Below are 21554 nucleotides of genomic sequence, written 5' to 3'. Positions count from 1 at the left end.
CTCCTCTGTGAAGTAAAAAGGAACAGACTACTGGTTTAGATTCCTGGTCACTTGAAGAAGGATGATAGTGGCTTAGAGTCGGTGATCAGTGAAGCGCAGGTGGCCATTTGTGTGTTTATCTCAAAACGGAACAGAAAACCCTGGACAGAGGCCTTTGAGCCCAACCACAATCACAGCACATGCACTTCTCATGGTAAAAGGTCAGATTTCTATTTTGTTAAGGAATAGAGACACCCCACTTCGATCCAGCTCTGACATTTAGCTACAATATATGAAAGGTTTTCTTGTGATTATTTATTCTAATCTGACTTTCAAACCTTAGTGTCATATTTTCAGAACAGAGAGACGGGGAAAAAGTGCAGTCTTCCCCATTGTGTGCTGGGAATCAAACGGGAAAATATTTTACTTGGTTCTATTATTGGCCCGTGCATGCTCACAAGAATACAAAGTGAGCAAGACATTTCCTCAAGCTAAAGTTTCTTTCGTATGTACTGTATGTATTTATTTATTTAGTAAATAGCTGGATGATTCTAACTTTTAATTTTAATGATAGAGGAGGATGGTATAATCTTTTTTTTTTTTTAACCTCAGTAATTGTCACATAGCTGTGAAAAGAAGATAACCACAGTAAAATGTAAATATTTTTTGACAAGAGGTGACACACATACAATCCCTCTCACTTGACTAACTTCAATAATGCATTCCTTTCAGGTAAGGCATTGGCGGTTCCCAGTAGATCAATCCCTCGTCATGCTCAGTCACTGAAATCTTTTCATTAAGACAACTCAAGCTGAGGTGTCTGTTAACCCCTCCAGCCGGCAAGCTACAGGTATCAGCCTGAGGATCGGGAAGAAATGTCAACGTCACGCAGAAGAGCTTTAGTTGACTACACATACTGGTCCCGCTTTGGCAGTGGTGTCACCTGTCGATGCGAGACCCTTTTTCTTGAGACAATCTGTACAAAAAAAAAAAAAATCACAGCGCTCTGCTGCTTTAGACCTCATCGCTTGTGTTGGCTTGATACGGCTCCATGCATGTGCTAGCTATAAACTACCTGTCAGGTCACCATTACGGACCAGGTTGGGCTCGGATTGGAAAAATAATTAAAAACCACCAGAAATAATCCATTTTCATGACAGCTTTTCCTTGCCGTGGTCCCTGGTAAGCCTATCATCGATGACTTTTGATGAGATGTGGGTTACATGAAGAGGATAAAATTAAACTCAGAATATGATGCTGCTTGAAATAACAAACATTTAATATTTAATGAATAGCTTCCTGAAGGTTTTCATCAAAATTTTAAAAAAATATCTTGTCAATGTCCAAATGAGGGTTGAAGTATTTAATGTAATTTGATGTTTAGGCCCTAGAGCAGGGGTGTCAAACTCATTTCACATTGTGGGCCACATACGGACTCGGTAGATATCAAGTGCACTTAACATTATACCATACTGTGCTATGAATCACCAAAATATCATCTCTTTCCTTTGTTTTGGTCTCAAGAAACATTGATTGGCGCTTTCATATCATTTGCTGCGTTGGGTCTATCTCGGTGACTGACTGAGACTGCTGTTTTCTTCCCCAATCAAAACAATGTTGTCTTCTACTGTGATCAAAACAGTGTGCCCCCCTAGCGGATAATCCACGAATAGCATTTTATTTAAAATATTCATTCTGTGTCTTTAATGCATTTTTTTTCCACTTTTAAATGATGCCACGGGTCAGATCGAACCTCCTTGGGGGCCGGTTCCGGCCCGCGGGCCATATGTTTGACACCACTGCCCTAGAGTGTTTATGAAGAATAGCGTTCAGAAGATAGCTCTCCTATCACACTAATCTGTGGTGTATCAGTAACAGAGCCAATCTAAAATAGCAACTGTTCTGATGTGTTTTGACCCACACAGTAAGCATGGTACACTACTATACACATATGTTATCCCATGCAGATGATTCCGAGAGGTGAGGGTGTTGAGGGCAATCTGTCTACTTAAACATACATCTGTGGTGACTCACAAGGGATAAACATTCACCAGAGACCTGTATTCTTAAGAGGGGGTGGGGGGAGAATGACGTTTTTTGGATCTAAGTGATGAGAGAGATGAAAGGATTGATGAGCAGTAGCCTCTTGCTTGCAATGTGAACTGTCACTTTTGTTTTGTGTGGAGAGTAAAAGAGACATGACTTGTCTGGGTTTCCTTGTCTGGTCATTTAGCGCATCTCTACATGCCATGCAAGACCCAACCTATGTCCTGATTTTTCTCCTGAGGCCTGGCGAGGCAAACTTGGCTCCCAGCAGCTTAGTGGAATCCTTCACACCTGGGTGGAAATGACCATGCCTAAGTGACCCTTTTTGGAATCATTGTGTGGACCCACCGTTGAGCGGTGGCCAAGAAAACCTTGTCTGCCTCCACAGGAAGCTCACAGTAGTTTTTGGTGGAGGAAAAGGGGAAAACGGCGAGTACGATGTGCACCTGCACTGGAAGATGCCTCAGGAATATATAGGTGAACAGGAACGAGGCATCGGCCGAGTACAGTCTAGCCAGCATCCATCAAATCGGATGGTTTGAAAGTCGCTGAGGATATTATTTCACAAAACAGTCGGTCTGCATTCTCCAGTTCGGATGGTTGAAAGAGGCTCTGGGTTGTGTTGCCAAAAGTCGAGCAAGTTGACCATTAAGGTGTCCATGCTTTCATTAAAATCTGTCATTTTTGCATCACATCACAGTCACCAATTGTGGAGATGCGGTGTAAATGACCAGATGAGGAGACCAAGATTAGTGATGTCTGTTTTACTGTCTACACAAAACAAGACTGACTGCTTACAGTGCAAGCAAGAAGCTACTCCCCTCCAACCTTTCAACTCTATCATCACTTTGATGTGAGAAACTTCATTCCCCCCACCAGTCCCTTAAGGGTACAGATCCCTGTTGAATGTCAATCCCCTGTGGGTCACTGAACCTATCCTTTTATCATGCTACAAGGCTTCAATAGGGATTTGTCATTTGGGTGCAGTTTCAGGCTTGTGAGAAGTCTCTCTGGAGGCAACATCCGTGTGTTGGTCAGAAACTAAATTCAGGCACAGCAAAGTACCCGATTCTCGACAATTTTTTGGTCTTACTTTTCATTTGAATTCATAAAACAGTGTAGCCAAGCTAAATTTGGGGTGTGATACCCCAATCACAGTCTCGCAGTGGCTCCAAGGGCATGACAAAACCTCTTCCATACTGGGGTCCATGGTCAGAAACAGATTCCATAGGGAGACCATGGAGTCGGAACACATGACAGATGAGCAGCTGTGCGATCTCGAAAGATGAGGGAAGCTTGGACACAGCCAAAAAATGAGCCAGTTTGGAGAACCAGTCCACCACAGTGAGTATGACTGACTTGACCTAGGAAACAAGTAAACTGGTGATAAAGTCCAATGAGATGTGAGACCAGGGACGAGATGGTACAGGCAATGGTCGAAGTAAACCCGCTGGAGGTCGGTGAGACGACTTGCCTTTTCAAGCAGTCACATACTTCCCACACGGTATTGCTGTTAGCTCGCAGGTCCTACCAGGTGGTATGAGGCATTTTGCATTTTTGCAAGGGAGGATGATGTAGTATCGGATATTTTATTTGGAGTAAAGCAACGTTGTTAATTAACTTTCACTGACTAATGTATTCACGATTAACTTTTATTACATTAATTTGCAAAGCTGTCACATTTGGATGAAATATATTCAAATATTTCCAAAAGCCCAGGACTTCCCCCATGAGATGGAAAATAAAAGCATGAGTATATAGATTTATAAGAATAAGAATAGGAAAAACTTTATTCGTCTCACAATGGAGAAATTCCCAACCCAGCCGCTGGGGAGCAGTGCCCTCCCCTGGGGGTACACTGTTCCCCGGTGCCGGTCCCAAGCCCGGAGAAATGGGGAGGGTTGCGTCAGGAAGGGCATCCGGCATGAAACTTTTGCCAAGACGGACATGCGAGTTGATAGGGCGGTTTGCAGGGACGGACGGGAATTAATGACTCGCTGTGGCGACCCCTGAAAAGGGACGTGCCGAAAGGAGAAGAAGAAGAAGAAGAATGGAGAAATTCCCAATTTACAGTGGCAAAGTTATGAAATATTTCTACTTGGGAAAATGACATCAATAGGAAGACAATTTTTTTGTTAATTAACTTAAATCCGATTAATGGTCTGGAAATAATAACGTGTTCGATTACTGATTACCCCCCAAAAAGTTGTCATATTGGACTTGCGCATTACTACTGGCATCACTGGTCCTCTCAGGCCTGAAGTTCTCTCTATTGATTCCTGGGGGGAAATGATGGCTCTTGCGCTACCAATCTTGTCACTGTGTTTACAAGCGAATGGGCAGACTTAGTTGCCGTGCAGTGTGTCGGTGACTGATTGCCACATTTTCAAAATACACTTTTTATGATGAGAATGGAACAAACCAAAGGGACTATGCAGCACGGTGCCCAAAAAAACTCCGCAAAGAGACAATGCTGTGTGTGTTGTGAAACAACAATTTAAGTGGCCGTAACGGTAAACATCGGCAATATTGTGAAAATAATTATTTTCCAAGAAAACCTTTAGTCCTGATGCGGAGTTGAATTCTATAGCTGTGAAGAGCACAATTAACATTGAATGGATATGTGCGGTTAGTCTCGGATGTTTACAGCATCGACGACTCCTTGGGAGATGAGAGCAGTCGTAGGAATCAAACATTCTGCCACCCCGTGTTACTTAAAGTAAGGCTGTACGCGCCCATCATAATGTCATCTGAAAACTCAACACCCGAGCCAATGCACAGCAGGTACAGCACCTGGGATCACGCAGCTTGATGGAACTAACAACATTTTGACTATGTATGTCACTGAATGGAAAAATATTAAACATGAAGCGCTACACCGAGCGGCCCTTGCCTCGGGAAAACATGTAACTGCAGGAGAGATGTTATATTCATAAAACAGTGCAGTTCGCATAGTGGAGAGTGAAAATAATTTGGTTTGAAAGTGGTACTTCAGTGTTTAGGAGCTGCAGGATTTTCTCTTTGCTAAAAGGCCATTTAAAAAAGCCTTCATGAACAGGACTGCACTGCTGTTGCTATGCAAGGCCAATTACATTTTTACCAATGACGGTGCAACCCAAACAGTCAAACCTCTGACATTTCAACCACAACAAACGAAGTATGTTTCGAACACTGGACAAAATCTGGGAGATCATATTGTGACATTGTAGGACTCAAGCAGTAATAAAGCAAGCGTTAACTCGACGCGTGTGATTTGCTTTTGCAACGCTTTTGCATGAAGAAAAGGATATGAAACAAGAGTGATCATCCAAAGCTAGTGTTGCACTCTCATCACTCTCAGTGTCTTGGAGAATACAGTATTGTGAAGAAGATGCAACATTGAGCTAGGTAGCCAAGTGGACAACCCAGAAGATGAGCTAGTTTTCTTAAGCTAAATTCAGCTCTGTTGTTGTCTTTGACGCTCTCCCATTTATCTTGGCTTGTATCCAAAACTGGAGCACTGATGGCTTAAGTGCTGGGTGGCTGGCTTGGAACCAAACCCGCAGTGGCTGCATGCAAAGAATCTTCAACTCTCACTCAGTGCAGCCAACTTTGTTGTGGCAAAGGGGACTTTAATTTTGATCTTCTGTGACTGGTGTTCTGCATTCGAGTCCCATTTGCTTATGCTGTTGACAAGAGGGAGCACTGAGTCAACATGGGGACTGCAACGCTAACTTCACACTCGCTGCTGAGTGGCTTGACGATGATATGCTTGTCAGTTGTTATTAAATAACAGAGATGCTTTAAGTCTTAAAGTTTTCTATTGTCCTAATTTACTTTGTTTTATACCTGTCGAACAATTAATGTAAAAAAAAAAAATGCATTTTCTACAAGGTATGCACATTCATCCTTGATGTTGAGACCGTAACGGTTGATATACACCAGTGTTTTATTTCTTTTTAAACAGTTCTCAATTTATATGAGTAGACCACAACGGCTGTATGTTTGTCCTGCATGTCTTTCAAAATGCCCTAATTAATGCTGACTCACGCATCTGTATAACACAGTGCAGTAAAGGGCAGTCAAGTTTGTCCTCCATACGTTCCTTCTGCATCGCGGGTGATCCGTTTCAACAGCAGCTTGAAGCCATCATACCTGTTTGTTCCACTATTTAACGCTAACAGGGATGAATGAACATACCATATCCATGTTTTTTGAGGACAAGTTTAGTAACTCTTCATGCACTTCAAACACCGGTTCTTTTGTGTGTGGGGGGAGGGGGGGCGGGGGGGTTGATCACTATGTACATTTGAGATTGGTGGTGGAGTGACGACTTCTGTTGAAAATTGCACAGCGTCTCTCAGAAAACGATGCAAATAGGTTTGTGTTCAAATTCAGCGAACATATAATCTGTTTAATATTTCACTTGAAAGACATCATTTACTTGATCTAATTTGGCCTTGACTTCGCTCTCATCCCCGATGAAAATATAAAGTCTCGGTGTTGCAGGTGCACTTTTGCAATGTCTGCCATCAAACATTTTTATTTTTAAAAATTAATCGAGGGCCACTCTAAGTGTAGCCAACTGGTGGCCTGCGGTCCCGTTAGTTGCCCGTTCCTGACCTTGACTTTAATTTCAGAATCTGTATTTTCTATGACATACTATAGTATAATGCTCCCACCAATGTGGGCCATTGATTGAAAATTTTAATTTGGCAACGTGGACACACAAAAGCATTTTTTCCTTACTTGTTGCTACATTAGTACACATCAAGCACATTTTTTTTCCAACATGCGCATTGACAAGAATGTAACGAAAGGCAAGGCTTATCATCATCAATGTTCTGAAATTTTTATTCACAAAAAAAATAATGTTTTTTGTTTTTTTTTTTTAATTAAGGATGCACTCATTTATGTTGATCACAGTACTTGAATGGTGAGTGGCAACAGTTTTATAATGTCATATTGCCTGCACAGTCCCTGGAATTGGATTTTTTACAGATTGTGGTTGACTTGGGAAGTTCTATTTTACTGTTCATGATGAAATGATGCAACAAAAAAAAAATCAACACATTTTAAAAAAGTTATGTCATTATATAAATCAAAATGAGAAAAGGACAGGATGCTAGTGGGTGCGGGGTTGGCAACAGAGAGCCCATCTTCTGAAATGTGCAGTCAGTCATGTAACCCGCACTTTGTGTACAAGCCTGCCTGCATTCCGGTCGATTGTCTTTAACGGGCTGTCGAAGCACAAAAGTGGCAATATGTAATTATTGTCTCACAGACTGATGAAAACAGTTCATAACTGCTGTAGCTTTAATTAAAGACAAGTAGATGTGCATTGATTTCATTTTTGTGGGGTTGCATTGTCAAGGTCAACAGGGAAATGGCTTCTGTAAAGACGATGAACTAAGTACCTTCGCTATGTTGTCTGTGGGATGGCAAAGGACACCGCTCTAAAGGGTGCATGTTAAACAAATTGCAGTATGTCTGTCATTTTATGTTAAATGCAGTGCACCACTGACGAGGCATGCAATCTGCTGTCACCTTTTGTTCGGGCCAGCCAGCCACGTATGAGTCATGACATTTAATATAGATTTTATATATTGCACACATTTTGGCGATGATGGAAGTAAGGTGAACCATATTGCTGCTGCCATTATTTGATGAAATCATTCTGTTGACCACCGCATGCCAGGGATGACCTTCAGGTGGAATATAGATTGGGAAGCCTTAAGCGCATTCAGTCAAAGTGACTCGGGAATGAAGCAGTGTATTCAGTAAACCTTAGAAATCTTTCTGAACACAGTTAAAAGACACAGAATGTAAAAGTAGGCCATGCAAATCAGCTCAACTGTGGTCTGAGGGCAAAATAAAATGTATTTCTGTTTTAATTACTACTGAAACAAATGTATCAGCAGCTTTTCTGTCTGTTTAACATAATGTGCGCTTTGAGAGACCTGACTTTAAAATCGGATAATCCACTTTTATCGTAACAAGAATATTTACTTTCCACTTTCCCTGCGTGTAATGGAGGTCAAACGTGAATCAGAGCAGCTCTTTAATATAAAAATATGGCCTCAAAGCATCCAGCAGCTGAAGCAGTTCCAGATATGGTTGTGTGCCAAAAGCAGCGGTGGCAGCGTTGCCGTCGGCAGTCAGTGGCTTCTGTGGCATGGAGGGGTATTATTAATAAATACGTTGTCAGTGCGATCACCATCACCCCCTGAAAAATCCCACTCTGCAAACTGAGCCACAGGTGTTAAGCTTTTGCAGGAGATCCATTACAACTTCCCGCCATGCGGCCGTGTATCAAGTCCTGTTTCTTCGCTACGGATGCTCTGTTTTGTCACTACGAATAAGAATATGTTCTTAGTGAACTCAGCCAGTAAATTAAGGATTTGGGAAGCTATCCATCATGTTCATTTGGTGAGAACAGGTTGTTCTACACAAGAGATTCATGTATCTCCCTCAAGAATCAGTGCCACTTTTGCACTGCCACTTTTTCATAGATAGAGAATCTGAGGCGGAACAACAGTAAAAGACCAAGTGGCATATTGTTTCAGCGAGCTGACTCTTGGAGGTTTTTCTGTGCACTCACTCTTCCCACCTGTGCCTTGTCAGGATGGAGACAGATGCATCAAGACAGCCACTGTATACTAATCGGGTCTTAAAATACCTTTAAGGCCACAGTCTGAGTGGACGACCTCCCTGTGTTACATTGTGCCACAAAAGATTGCAAGAGCTCCACCGTTATGCCCGGCTGCTAAAACCATTATCAAGTGTCATTTCAATGCTTCATTTGATCGAGGAAATTTAAAAATAACGTTTCATGACTTCCCCTTTGAAGCTGATATTGATTGATATTGATTGATTGACTGTGCACATTACACGATAGAGATAAAATTGGAAAAAGAAAGGAAAACCATCAATAGATGTCACAGTTTATGCGAAGAAATTAAATTTCATTTAGTCTTTCTTTTTCAGTTGAGTCAGCAATGATTTTGACTTGGTGTTTAATTTTTGTGGTGCTGAAGATATAGTTCAAAAACCATTTATTTGTATCCAACCAGTTTCTTAGTATATTCTTTCTTTTTCCACAGCAGTCAGAAGTTGTTCGAGCTTTTCTCCGGAACAATATTAAGTGACGTTATCAGCAAATAGAACTTTTATTTTATTATTATTTTTTTAACTTTTCAGGCACAGCGGATATCTTTGGTACATATCGTATGAATAAATTAGGTCCAAGCACAAACCCTTGGGAAACCCCATGACTTATCTTCAACTCATCTGCCAAACCTCTTAAGCTATATCTCTCTAATTTTTCCATTACAAAATTATACCTTTTATTAAGTCTATGAAAATCCCAACAGTATATATATATATATTTATTTATTTTTTTTGAATAAATTCATTCTTGACTTGAAATTTATTCTTGTAGAAATTTCTTCCACAAGTTCAATGACTGCTATGAAGGTAGATTTACTTTTTTCTCTGCTTTGGTTTTCGATAAAGTTGTTGGGTTTTTGTGACAACAGTTTTTCTAGAATTTTCAAGAACTATGGCAGTTATTATATTGGTCTGTAATCTGTAAATCGATGTTTATCTCCACTTTTATAGATTGAAATAACTTTTGCTGTTTTCATTTTTGATGGGAAAATACCAGTTTTGAAGGACAGGTCCCCAATGTATCTAAACAGTTGTACTACAAATTTTGGTATTAATATCTCAATGTTGGAGCAGCGGTCAGTGGACTTTTGATTCTTGAGTGTTTTTGCAACATTCAATATATCGAATATTTACAGCACGAAGAAGCATAGTGTGGGAATTATTCGTAATACATTTACAGTATTCATTTCATATTTATTTATTGGATCAGGGGTTCGTTTTGGTATTTTATTACCAAGATAAATAAAAGATATGGATAAAAATGCATTTATTATCTGTGTTATTTTATCAATTTTATTGGTTGTAAAATATTTAGGATAGTCTGTTTTAAAGACATTTTTTTGTATCATTTAATATTCTTCATGTTTCCTGTGTATTACCCCTGTTCTGTTCTAATAGTGTGTGGACGAACTTTCTTGTTGTTATATTTATTCGTTTTGTTTTGTTTGATTTTTTTTGTAATCCGTGTCGCGGATTATTGTCTCAGACAGCCAAGGAGCTCTGTTTCGCTGTCGCCTGTTGCCGGAGCGGGACTAACATTAATTTTGTCCAGCCGGACATGCAGCTCTGCGTCACGGTGTAAATGGCCGTTTTGAGTACATCCATTCCAGATATGCAGCTGTACGACAACCCCGGGGATTTGGCTTGGCGACATTTCAAAATTTGACTTTGAAAAATACAGCACAACCACGACTCTAGAATATAGGGTGCAGAAAACGGTTGAATGCATGGAGCCCTGGAGCTGCAGCGAGGGGGCTGACTTTCGAGCTGAGTGTGGCCGTTTAGGGTGTGTCTTTTTCGGATAGGCGGTGGTGGGCAGACCCCCTTGGAGGTGTTCTTGGGAGAAATGTTGGTCAAGATGACTTTTATCAGTGGCGGACCCTCAGGGCCAGCAAGGCCTTCTCTGCTGGCCTAAACATTCTGAGAAAAGTAAATTTACTTTTCTGATTATAACATTAATTTGTTATTTTATTTTCATAAATATGTAAACAAAATTATTCTCTGTATTCTTTACGTCATATCATTTCCACTTAGTCGAGTGGCTTTCAATGTTATTTTAAAAAACATTGAAAGCCACTCGATAAATAACTTATTTATTATGGTAGAGTTTTTAACCAATCATATTTCAGATAGCTTGTGTTGCCAGGTAAATTAAACTTGCTCCGGGCCCTCAGATTAAACAGAGCAGGCCCCTGTGCGCTGTAAGTGAACGGGCACAGTCAGGTTTCAATAGCCAATCAGATCACGAGTGACCTGACTCGTCTGCGTACTGGGGCTAGCTAGAAGGCCTTACGTCGAGACTGGCCGTGCACGTTCGGTGATTGGATTAGCGCCTTTTCTGTTTCCTGAGAATTGTATGCTGACTTGGTCAATAAAGATTAAAAAAAAAAAAAAAGATTGGATTAGCGCCTGCTAGAGCTATCACTCGCATTTTAACCCAAAATGGCCGAAGGAGAAGACGTTGAAACTGCGACATTGCACAATTTATTGGACAGACTTGTTTAAGATCACACAGCGTAATTTGGGTGACATTTTATTTCATATTTTTAAATCATCTTTTTATTTTTGACTATCTGTAAATTTAGTTTCCTGCTCTTAATTGTGAATGCATACTTGATGGTTTTAAATGCTCCTGAAATTAAGTGCTGCTTGACGAGCCTATACAGTATTGTGTTCATGTATGTGACGTCACTGAAGGCCTAAGGTTGAAATGCATGGCCCGCCACTGACTTTTATTGATTGAAATTTAATTTATAACGACCGATGAACAATTCCGTTTACGAAAGCCTTTAGTAATGCGTTGTGTTGATATCTTGGGGACTAATCAAAGAAAGAAAATCTTGTGTGAGAGAAACTACATGGAAGCTGCTCATTTCCTCATCGTCCCCTAAATGAGCCATGGAGACGCTAATCGTTGTGGTTGCAGAGATGCCCACATAAATATTGGTGCCGATTTCTGACATTACTAGCTTTGTATGTACAAATATTTTGAATGGACAAATTGTGTCCGGTTCCTCCACTCACTCCCACAAAGACGTAGGGGGAGCGGGAGGGGGCATATTGCTAAAGAAAAAAGGCGCATTTTGAAAGTAGTTTTATATTTACTGATTTCTCCAAAATAAATTGATAACATTGAAAATGCAAGCTAATATCAATTTCCTGATTAAAAAAAAATACATCGAGAGAGTTTTTGAGTGAAAAAGAGGCCACCCTGTTCAGACAGTCCCTTCACAACAGTGAAACGCCCTGACTGTTCTTTTTTCGAAATCTGTTTTCAATATACTTCTGATCCAAGGAATAAAACATCCGTGTCTCTTGAAATGAAATGAATCAGTAATTCATCAGCGGTGAGTACTTTGTGGGATGTGTGGGGCTTTGTGTAAAAAGGGGACTGCTGTTTTATGTAGCATTCCCAGACATCTAAAAGAGCCCACTGGCATAAAAGCATGTGTCATTATTATGCTCTCATGGGGAGGAAAAAAAATATCACATCCATCAGCCTGAAATGTGTTCCAGTGATGGCGGCAAGTCCATGTCCCTTTACACTTTGCTGATAAATATTTACCCCCTGTAAATATTTGAGGGCAGAACATCGTACACTTCCAATCATATTGCACCTTTCCTTATTTTTCAAAGGCTTACCAAATCAATCTATGCACACTGCGCCGAGATGCGTTTAATTTTCCGCTGCTATTAATCTCCAGCCCAATGAGATGATTAATTGCGTTGTAATAAAGGGTTGTCATTGTTGGAGCTCAGGGTCTTTATCCAGAAAACCCCAAAGCCACATTTACATTTAAATACGTTTATGGCTGCGCTTTTCTGATCTGCTCCACATACGGAAGTTGAAGAGGGCCTGGATCGGTTCAAGTAGGTGCCAACAAATGTGCTGGCCCATAGGATCTTGGTCAATGACTAGTCTTGCATTTTTGCAAATTCCAGCATCGCAAATGTCAAACGTGTCATACACACACTGGAAACACAGGTTTCCAGTGTGTGTATGACACGTTTGACTCATAGTAGTACGGCAGGGTTATAATAGTAGATTTATATCATTGTAGTACATTTTCATATCATTTTGACTTTATTATTATTTTTTTTTAATTATTAATTTACCTTTAATTAGTTTTTAGTGTACAATTCCAGCTCCTGCCTCCCTGTGTGTAGTTTGCATGGTGCAGGCGTGTTCGGGCCTGAGTGGGTTTTCTCCGGGTACTCCGGTTTCCTCCCACATTCCAAAAACATGCTTGGCAGGCTTATTGAACACTTCAAATCGTCCCTATGTGTGAGTGTGAGCGTGGATGGTTGTTTGTCTCTGTGATTGGCTGGCAACCGGTTCAGGGTGTCCCCCGCCTACTGCCCGAAGACGGCTGGGATAGGCTCCAGAACCCCCGCAACCCTTGTGAGGATAAGCGGATCGGAAAATGGATGGATGGATAGTTTTTAGTGGGGGGAGGCGGAGGTCTCCGGGAGGGGGGGGGGGTCTCCCCCCAAAGTGCTTTATTTTAGCCTAGTTTGTATAAGTTTTAGTATCAGCGGGAGTAAATCTTCAGAATGGATCAAAATGTCTTCAGTCTGAGCATATGAGGTCCTGATCAGTGTAAAATGTGGGTGAGTAACCTACATGTTCTCATCAAATCAAAGTTGATTTGAATCGTTTGGAGTACAATTAACCCACTACTTTGAGTACTATTTACTCTGAATATTTGACTCTGTTTAGAGTGGGACCATGTAGTCTTTTCTGAGTAAAATGTATGTTACAAAATGTACTGTGTGCTAATGGTTTTTAAAAAAGGTCACCAAATATCATGTAATAAGTAGAGTGAACTATTGCTAGGATGATTCAACCTTCTGAATGGGTGTATGGTTTTACAAAAAAAAAAAAACAATAAAATAAAGCCTGAAAGCTCATGTATTAAATGGATTGTTCAGGATATACAGTAATTAGATTTGTACATGTAAAACGTAGTCTATTTTTTTTAAGTACTGTACATGGTTTTATTTTACTTGATTAATGATACATTTTATTCAGTTTTTGCTTTAGTTATTTTGTAAGTTTTTGTTCACTATAATAACCTTGTAGAGTAGATAAAAGCTTGTAAAACAACAGGAGTGTAGTACTTTCATAATACATGCACTGTGACATTACTTTTGGAGGATTGTGGGTGCAGTGATTGCCTGTTAATTGAATTGAAAGACTTGCCTCATTTAGTGTTTTGAAGGGTTCAAATACACTTTTAAGACAGTGCTCCACCTGAGGAAATAAATCAATCAAATACTGCGCTAACTTATTCATTTCCATTGATGCAGTTTATTCATCTGCACGCAACACAATTAAGTCGTCATTTCAAATAAGCAGATCTATCCTTGAGAAATGACACAGAATCAAAGGCAGTACTTAGGGAGGGGAACTTTGTTTTTTTTTTTTTTTAATCCCCTGGGAGGAGAGCCATTCTTTTGACCTTCAAATGGTTTTAAAGGGAATTGCATTGAGCCATGTAAAGAGGAATGGCTTGTGTTAATGCAGAGCTATGATGCTTGAATACAGAACAGACCCCAAATATGTTTGGCTTATGGCTTGCTTACTAATAATGAAGTCCCGTTCAGCGGTGTTCCGAGAAGAGAGAGATGGATGCAGTCAGCTTGTCCACCAATCCAATCCTACACTCTTGTGCCTCATGATCAACCCTTCTTTTCTTTTTTTTTTTGCACTCAATCTCACCTAAGCATAATTTTTTTCCTTCCATCGCCCACAACGGCCACAAATTCATTAAAAAAATAATAAAAAAAAACTCGATGGAGAAAAAAAATGAAATGTGTGAGTTTTAATAAGGGGGAGAGTTAATTTGAAAAGGCTTCCGATGTGTTTGGGAATTTATCAATAACAGCCAGCTGGGATTTCACGCATGAGAGAATTTGGTGTAATTGCCTGCACATCCCTGATAGAGCTTGCTTGCTCTTCAACAACAAAAATATGCTCTTAATATAAAAAAAGGGCTGACACTACTTACCAACTCCATCCTTTTCCGTCTCTTCAAAGAGCTCTGAAAAAAAAAGGGAAGACGGCTGCTGTTTTTGGCCCATTAAAAGTGCCATTGGATTTGTTTACTCTGTTATTTATCGAAGTGAATATGTTGTTTCTTTTAATCTTTTTATGTACTGCTTCACCCATCTGTAGACAGCAAAAGCACCATCCCTGAGGGCGTTTATTTACATAGCCGCGGACCACCGTTTTTATGTATAAGGTGTTTATTTGGTATCTGCCTTAATTTGTACAAGGTCATTTTTATAACGGAATATCTTTTTTTCCAAAGTACACCATTATGTTAAGTTATAACCATAAATGTTGTGCGTGTTTAATGATGTATGTTTAGTGGGCAGTCATGTACCTTCAACATAAAAATCTGCGCCACATAACACTGCGAGCAAAGCGATAACTCGAATGTAAATTGCCAGAAATTCCACATAAGGTCGATAACCTGAGGTAATCTAAATTCCCTTACGTCTTTGCTTTTACAAAAAGGCAAAAATGGAGGCATATAGAGTATGTGGGGAGAACAGCCACAATATTCGGACCACACTTTGAAAATGTAAGATCCAATACAAGTGTGCCCTTGCGATGGATAGGCTCCAGCACTCCCTTGAATGAGGCTAAGTGGTTCAAGAAAAGGGATGGACGGACGGAAGAACCGTAATTAAAAAAATGCTACCTTTACAACTATAATAACACCGGTCAACAGATGAATCAATTATTTTTCATTCGTATGCCATCATCTGTAAAGATGGTTCTTGAAACTTTTCCAAGAACAACACTGCAATTAATTTGCTTTTGTAGAGTGTTCACGGAATGCGTAAAACTAAATGATCACCAGCAGCTGTCCAAGCTGTTTGTCTCGTCCTTGTTGACACCGAATAAAAGCTCGGACTGCGTTTGTGCCGCCATAAAATGCTGCATGCGTTCTCTCGCACGAATTGCACACGAATGCTAAGGTCATGGTCAATAGTGGCGTAATCATCCAAACCTGAGATTGGATGTCTTTTCGTGTGATTGTCAAGCAGAGGGAGGTGAATGCTCTCCACTGCAAATAAGGGAACACGCTTCGACTCTCGTAGTGTATGACTGAAAGAATAACCCACGCCGCCACCGCTGCTATGAAAATTGCTCGAGAGGAGATTGCTGGGGGAGGTTGTGTCTGTCTGTGCGTCCCAGTTCTATATTTTGTTCTCTGCCCAAGGTGCTTCACTGATCTCGGGCCAAGAGCTGTGTGAAAAATTCTGCCAACTCATAGAGGATGATTGCTAGAGGAGGAGAAATACACTCACTTCATTCCACCAGAGAACTGGTGAATAGGAGAGAGTACAGAAAGAACGGAGGCAATGTGGCTGCATATATGAGAACGGAAGTTGGAGCCTCTTATCTGCGCCTGTCTCCTTCTGCTCTTTTCCCTAGATAAGTGCCTCATAAATGTCTGCTCGAACAAATTACTGCCCGAACCTCACGTTCTCTTGAGATCTTGCGGTGCTGCTGCTTGATTGGCCTTTGAACCCTGCGCACCTGCCCTCCCCCGAGCCAAAAATGTCTCCACCGATGCCTTAAAAGATGTTGTGGTGTGGAGTTCAAGTAACTCGGTAAGCGGGCTTTCATCTTAAAGGTCACGCAGTCGGCAATTATGCATCCATCAGTAAACAAGCGTGCCATCAAAGGGTGCTCACGTGCCCCTATGGTTACCACCTCACTCAGCGAAAGCCACTCTACGTACACTGTCAGCTGCTAAATTTTAAATAATAGATGTGTGCAGTGCTTCGATTCATTAGACCACGACCCAATATATGGTTTATGCCACTGCTGCCCTGAATTTCCAGCATACATTGCTAATTCCCGTAATTCCTCAGATTTTTTATACTTATTTTTAAAAATAAATCTGACATGTCTAATAGTGTAAAAAAGAAGCAATATTTGATGGATTCGTAGCCACTTTTTCTGGTATTTTTTTTCCTTACACAGTTGCTTGTTTTTCTGACTCTAAAATCTAAAACACTGAACTTTGAACTTTGGTTGTGTTTCTGATTCTAAAATCTCAAACAGTGAACCTTGAACTCAAAGCTCCTCTTTCCGAGACGCATGGATAACTTTTTATGGTGCCATTTGAATCTCTAGTGGCTCTTTTTGGAGTCTCTGTGCACTGAAAATCACAAATACGGCTGGCATCACAAACATATTGAAGGGGAATGTTATCTTAGTCACTGATGTGAGTGCAGCGGCTTTTTTGGTTTCATGACGTCGACGATCGCAAAAGGCAATTGTTTGTTTCTGGAGTCAGGGAAGATTGAAAAGTATTTACCTCCATGCACTGTGTGTCTGCAAAAGCTTGCCTTTGCAATATGTCTTGATGGTGAAACAGCCATCAGTCTACAGGATGGCAATGTTTTCCGGCTGCACACGTGTAGATTTCTTGCTTTCGCTTGTTGCTTTTCTGTAGTGAAGTCAATCTTACCGAAGCAAAACTCACGATGGATTATGGGTCAGTCTATTTTCCTACACGAATGTATAGTGTGAACCAGGTTGTTGTTTTTCCCAAACTTTACCAACCAAAAGAGGGCTGTGTTCCATACCAAATCCACGCAGGGTGTCTCGAATCAGTGACGGGTGCAATGGATTGTCAACATTATTTTTGGCATTAAGGATCAAATAGCGCTGCCCTGTGGGATAAAGATAGGTCTCAGCCACAGGTCATGCGTCCTGAAATAGGATCAGCACCTAAAGCACACATGCAAGTTAGCTTGTGATGAAGAATTAAGTGAGGGTGTGACTAAGAACAACAAATCAGACTATTCCGAAGTGACCTGACCTAAATCCTATCGAACATCGGTGGAAGAAGCTGAAAAATGGAGACCCTTCAATCATGAGACAGCTGAAGTCGTTTGATCATGAGGACTTGGCCTTTGATTTCACCTTCATCGTTTGTCATTTGAATTTAGTTTTATTGTTTTCATCTTGGCGGCACAGTGGTCGACTGGTTAGCACATCAGACTCAAAGTGCAGAGGCGCAGGCCTTCCTGTGTGGAGTTTGCATGTTCTCCCCGTGCCTGCGGGGGGGTTTTCCGGGTACCCTGGTTCCCTCCCACATTCCAAAATAATGTGTGGCAGGTCAATGGAACACTCTAAATTGTCCCTCGGTGTGAGTGTGAGCACGGATGATTGTTTGTCTGCGTGTGCCCTGCGATTGGCTGGCAACCAGTTCAGGGTGTCCCCCACCTACAGACAGCTGGGATTGATTCCAGCACACCAGTAACGCTAATGAGGATGACTACAAAATGGACAAATGGATGTGTTCATCTTCAAATATTAACAGTGGTTAGCATATTTTTGTACTTGTATGATTGTTAAGAGTACTTTCTATGAGAAAAAGGGAAGAAAACAGTGACCTGTAACAGATTCTGACTGCAGACTTTTTAGGTCAAAACCTAATAACTGGGTATTTGTATAGCAATCTTTTAAATGGAAGGAACCTTTTGAAGAAAATAATCTATACTTTTCGAAGACTTTCCATTTTGGCCATTGTGTTGGCCTTGAAAACAAGTACTTGGGCGGTGGTAGGTTCAATGCTATCAATTGATTGAGCAAAGATGGGAGCTAGCGTGTCTAAAGCTTCCATCAAGATAACTTGGTAGCTGGAGCACATCACATTTTTTAAGTCCTCATTTATTTTGAAGCACAGCCTTGTGCAGTCAAGGTTTAGATTCAAAACACTAAGTTTTGGACTCGCAGAAAAGTGCTCAAATGTGGAGATAGAAATCGATTGATTTCAACCACAAGAGATGATTTAAGCCAAGCCCTTATTTGAAATGATGCAGAGGGGACGTAGATACAGAATCAAAACAAGAGAGGAAACCTTAGTCAAATAAAAGGCGAAGAATTGTTTTTGGTTTTTTTCCTTATAATATTTGTCACAAAATGAAGGTTTCCTTGCCGTTGGAGGCAAAACAGGAGAGCAGGCTCAGGGAAGCAGAGAGGCAAAGCATCTGACTTCATTTGAGGAAGAAAAAAAAACCCTGCCAAACAAGCTACTGAGAAGAAAGTATGAAATTAACGAAGTCCCAAAATCAATGTTCAAAGTAACAAGGGAACAGGGATTTAACTTATGACAAGGAAACACGACAGCAACAAAAACAATGCACCGACAAAGACAGAAAGGAACCAGGAAACTAAATACAAGCAAACTGACAAGACAATGAGTTACACCTGAACGAGACAAGTGGCTGATTGGTTGACACAAAAGTTCGGGCTGATGAGAAAAGGCGGACACAAAAACCGTGACAAGCAAGCGAAAACATGAAACTTAACTCAATCAAAGTCAAAAGAAAGTCAACAGGATCCAGAACATGAAAATATTATTGAAACCACACATGGCAACAACTGTGTTGAGTTTGATGCTCTATTGTAGAAACTTCCAGTACCTGGAGAACTTGAACATGTGGCCTGGTTATCATGAGACCAGTTTAAAAAAGTGAGATGAACAGTTGCATATTGTGTGTGTGTGTGTGTGTGTGTGTGTGTGTGTGTGTGTGTGTGTGTGTGTGTGTGTGTGTGTTTTAACAACATTAGCGATATATTACAGTTTATGTACTGAGTATGTATGAGGCATTTATTTTGTCTAAAGTTCAGAGTGTCCATTAGAGCTGTGGTCCCCGACCATTTTTGTGTCATGTACCGGTTGAGACAAGCGTATGCTGTTTGCGTACCGGCAACCATTTTTTTTTTCATTGCTTTTAAATGCTGCGGACTACAAAGATAATCAGAGAGTAATTCAACATTTTACTAATGTTCATCCCTTCAAACTGTGTTTTTTTACTGCACAACAAATGTAGAATCATATGAAATGACAGAATGATTTATAAAGAAATGGACCAATTAGGACTAATAAATACAACTTATAATGTAAAAGCATACTAATTTTAGAGTTACGATCCGACATACGGCGTTGGCATCATTGCTACCTTCAAAACACGACACGATCGATTTCTGCTTTCATCCTGTGGCTGCTGGCTCGTAATTAGCGACTAAACTGCGACTGTTTACATGGGCAGGCAAACTCTGCTTGCATTTTCATGCTTTCCACTTGATCCCTTGGGTACGACTTGTTCAACTGATTCAATGTGGTTCTTGTATTGCCTTGTTTTGTTGACATACCACTCACAACAGCTTCCTCCTCCGCGTCGCTCTGGAGATTGTAGGGCAGGAGCTTCTCTTGTCAAAACAGCTTCATTTGCGGAAGTCATGGCTGCCCATATCTTTGGTCAATTTGTTGTTATTACTCTCTGTGTACTGCTTCTTCTTTCATTTATTGGTAAATTCTATTTATTTAAACTTGCAATCCAATACTAGGAGGACACAGATTGGCCAGAGTCGCTCACTTTTCCACCTCGTCCGATGGAGTAAATTTGCTCACAGCACAGCTCGCAGCTCTGTCTCTGTGCGGCCTGGTCCCAAACGGGCCAAGGCCCGGTACCGGCGGACCACTGCATTAGAGGAATGGAAATATCTTGAGGAAATAAGGCACCTTGTAGATATTAGCCAGCGTGACACATTGTAGTGGGGTCTTGCTCATTAACTCGAAGCACTTTTTCCAGTTTTCAACCACGATGTAACGGTGTCGCACATTACTCATGCAACATTTCTTTGGAGAATATTGCCTGATAAAAAGTCATAAATTATTAATGATGACCGACATCTAAGGTTTACTTTATACACTGGAATTTCTCTTTTACACTACCTGTGAGTAATTGTTATTCATCCAGACCATTTCATTTCAAGACCCATGCGGACTGACCAATACTTAGTCTTTGACTCACAACACCCGCTGGAAAACATACTGGGCGTTATCAGAATCCTACAAAATGGCGCTGATAATGTTTCCACCAGCAGACAGGCAAAAGAGAAAGAGCACAGGTAGCTGAGGGAAACCCCTCAAAACATGTGGTTACCCCAGCTGGTGGTTTGTAAAATGCACATCTAGTTGGGGGCAGGAACAACAGCAAAGTGGATGAGGCAGAAAAGCCTGACAGACACAAGATCATGGTCATTCCATATGTAAGTCGGTCTGGGGAATGCAGAAGTAATATTAACCAACACAAAATTCCTGTATGCTTTGAACCTGTTAACATCCTGAGGCGAGCCCCACACTCAGAAAAACAATCTAATGCAGGGGTCGGCGGGAACCTATGGCTCACGAGCCATATATGGCTCTTTTGATGATTGCATGTGGCTCGCAGATAAAACAAAATATTCTCGCTTGTTTAATACATCCATCGACTTTTCACTGGTTGTGTCCTGCAGTTGGCAGGGGCAATTTTAATTGGATGATACTGGCCTACGTCGGCCATTGCTGTGGCAACAGGTAAATGCCGCCTTTTGGATCAGCCCGCTCAGTCATTAGCTCCAAGCTAATCCTTCGACGAATAAAATGGCGAAAAGAAAACAAGATGACGAGTATGGTACACTTCAGGACGAATGGACCGAAGGATTCGCCTTTGTGGAGGGAACAGGTTCTGCGGTGTGTCTGATTTGCAATGACAAAATACCATCGATGAAATGGTCGAATATAAAGCGGCATGCTACGTTCGCATCAAAACACACTACGAGCGAGAGCAGAAAGCCAGCATGCAAGCTACTGAGCAGGTTCCAAGCTAGCCACCAGCAGCAACTCCGCGTATGGACCTGGCAAGCTGACTATAATCCCGCTAGTTTTGCTGGATCTTTCGCAATCGTGAGGAACGGAAAACAATTCACATTAATGGTGAGTATTAAAACAAATTTATTCAAAAGAATACATTCACAGGTGTATTACACTGACTTTTTTGGAATTCACTTTTAAAATATA

This window comes from Hippocampus comes, unplaced genomic scaffold (genome assembly GCF_001891065.2).
Source record: "Hippocampus comes isolate QL1 unplaced genomic scaffold, H_comes_QL1_v1.1 scaffold9, whole genome shotgun sequence".
NCBI lineage: Eukaryota > Metazoa > Chordata > Actinopteri > Syngnathiformes > Syngnathidae > Hippocampus > Hippocampus comes.
Note: the sequence above shows the minus strand (reverse complement) of the source record.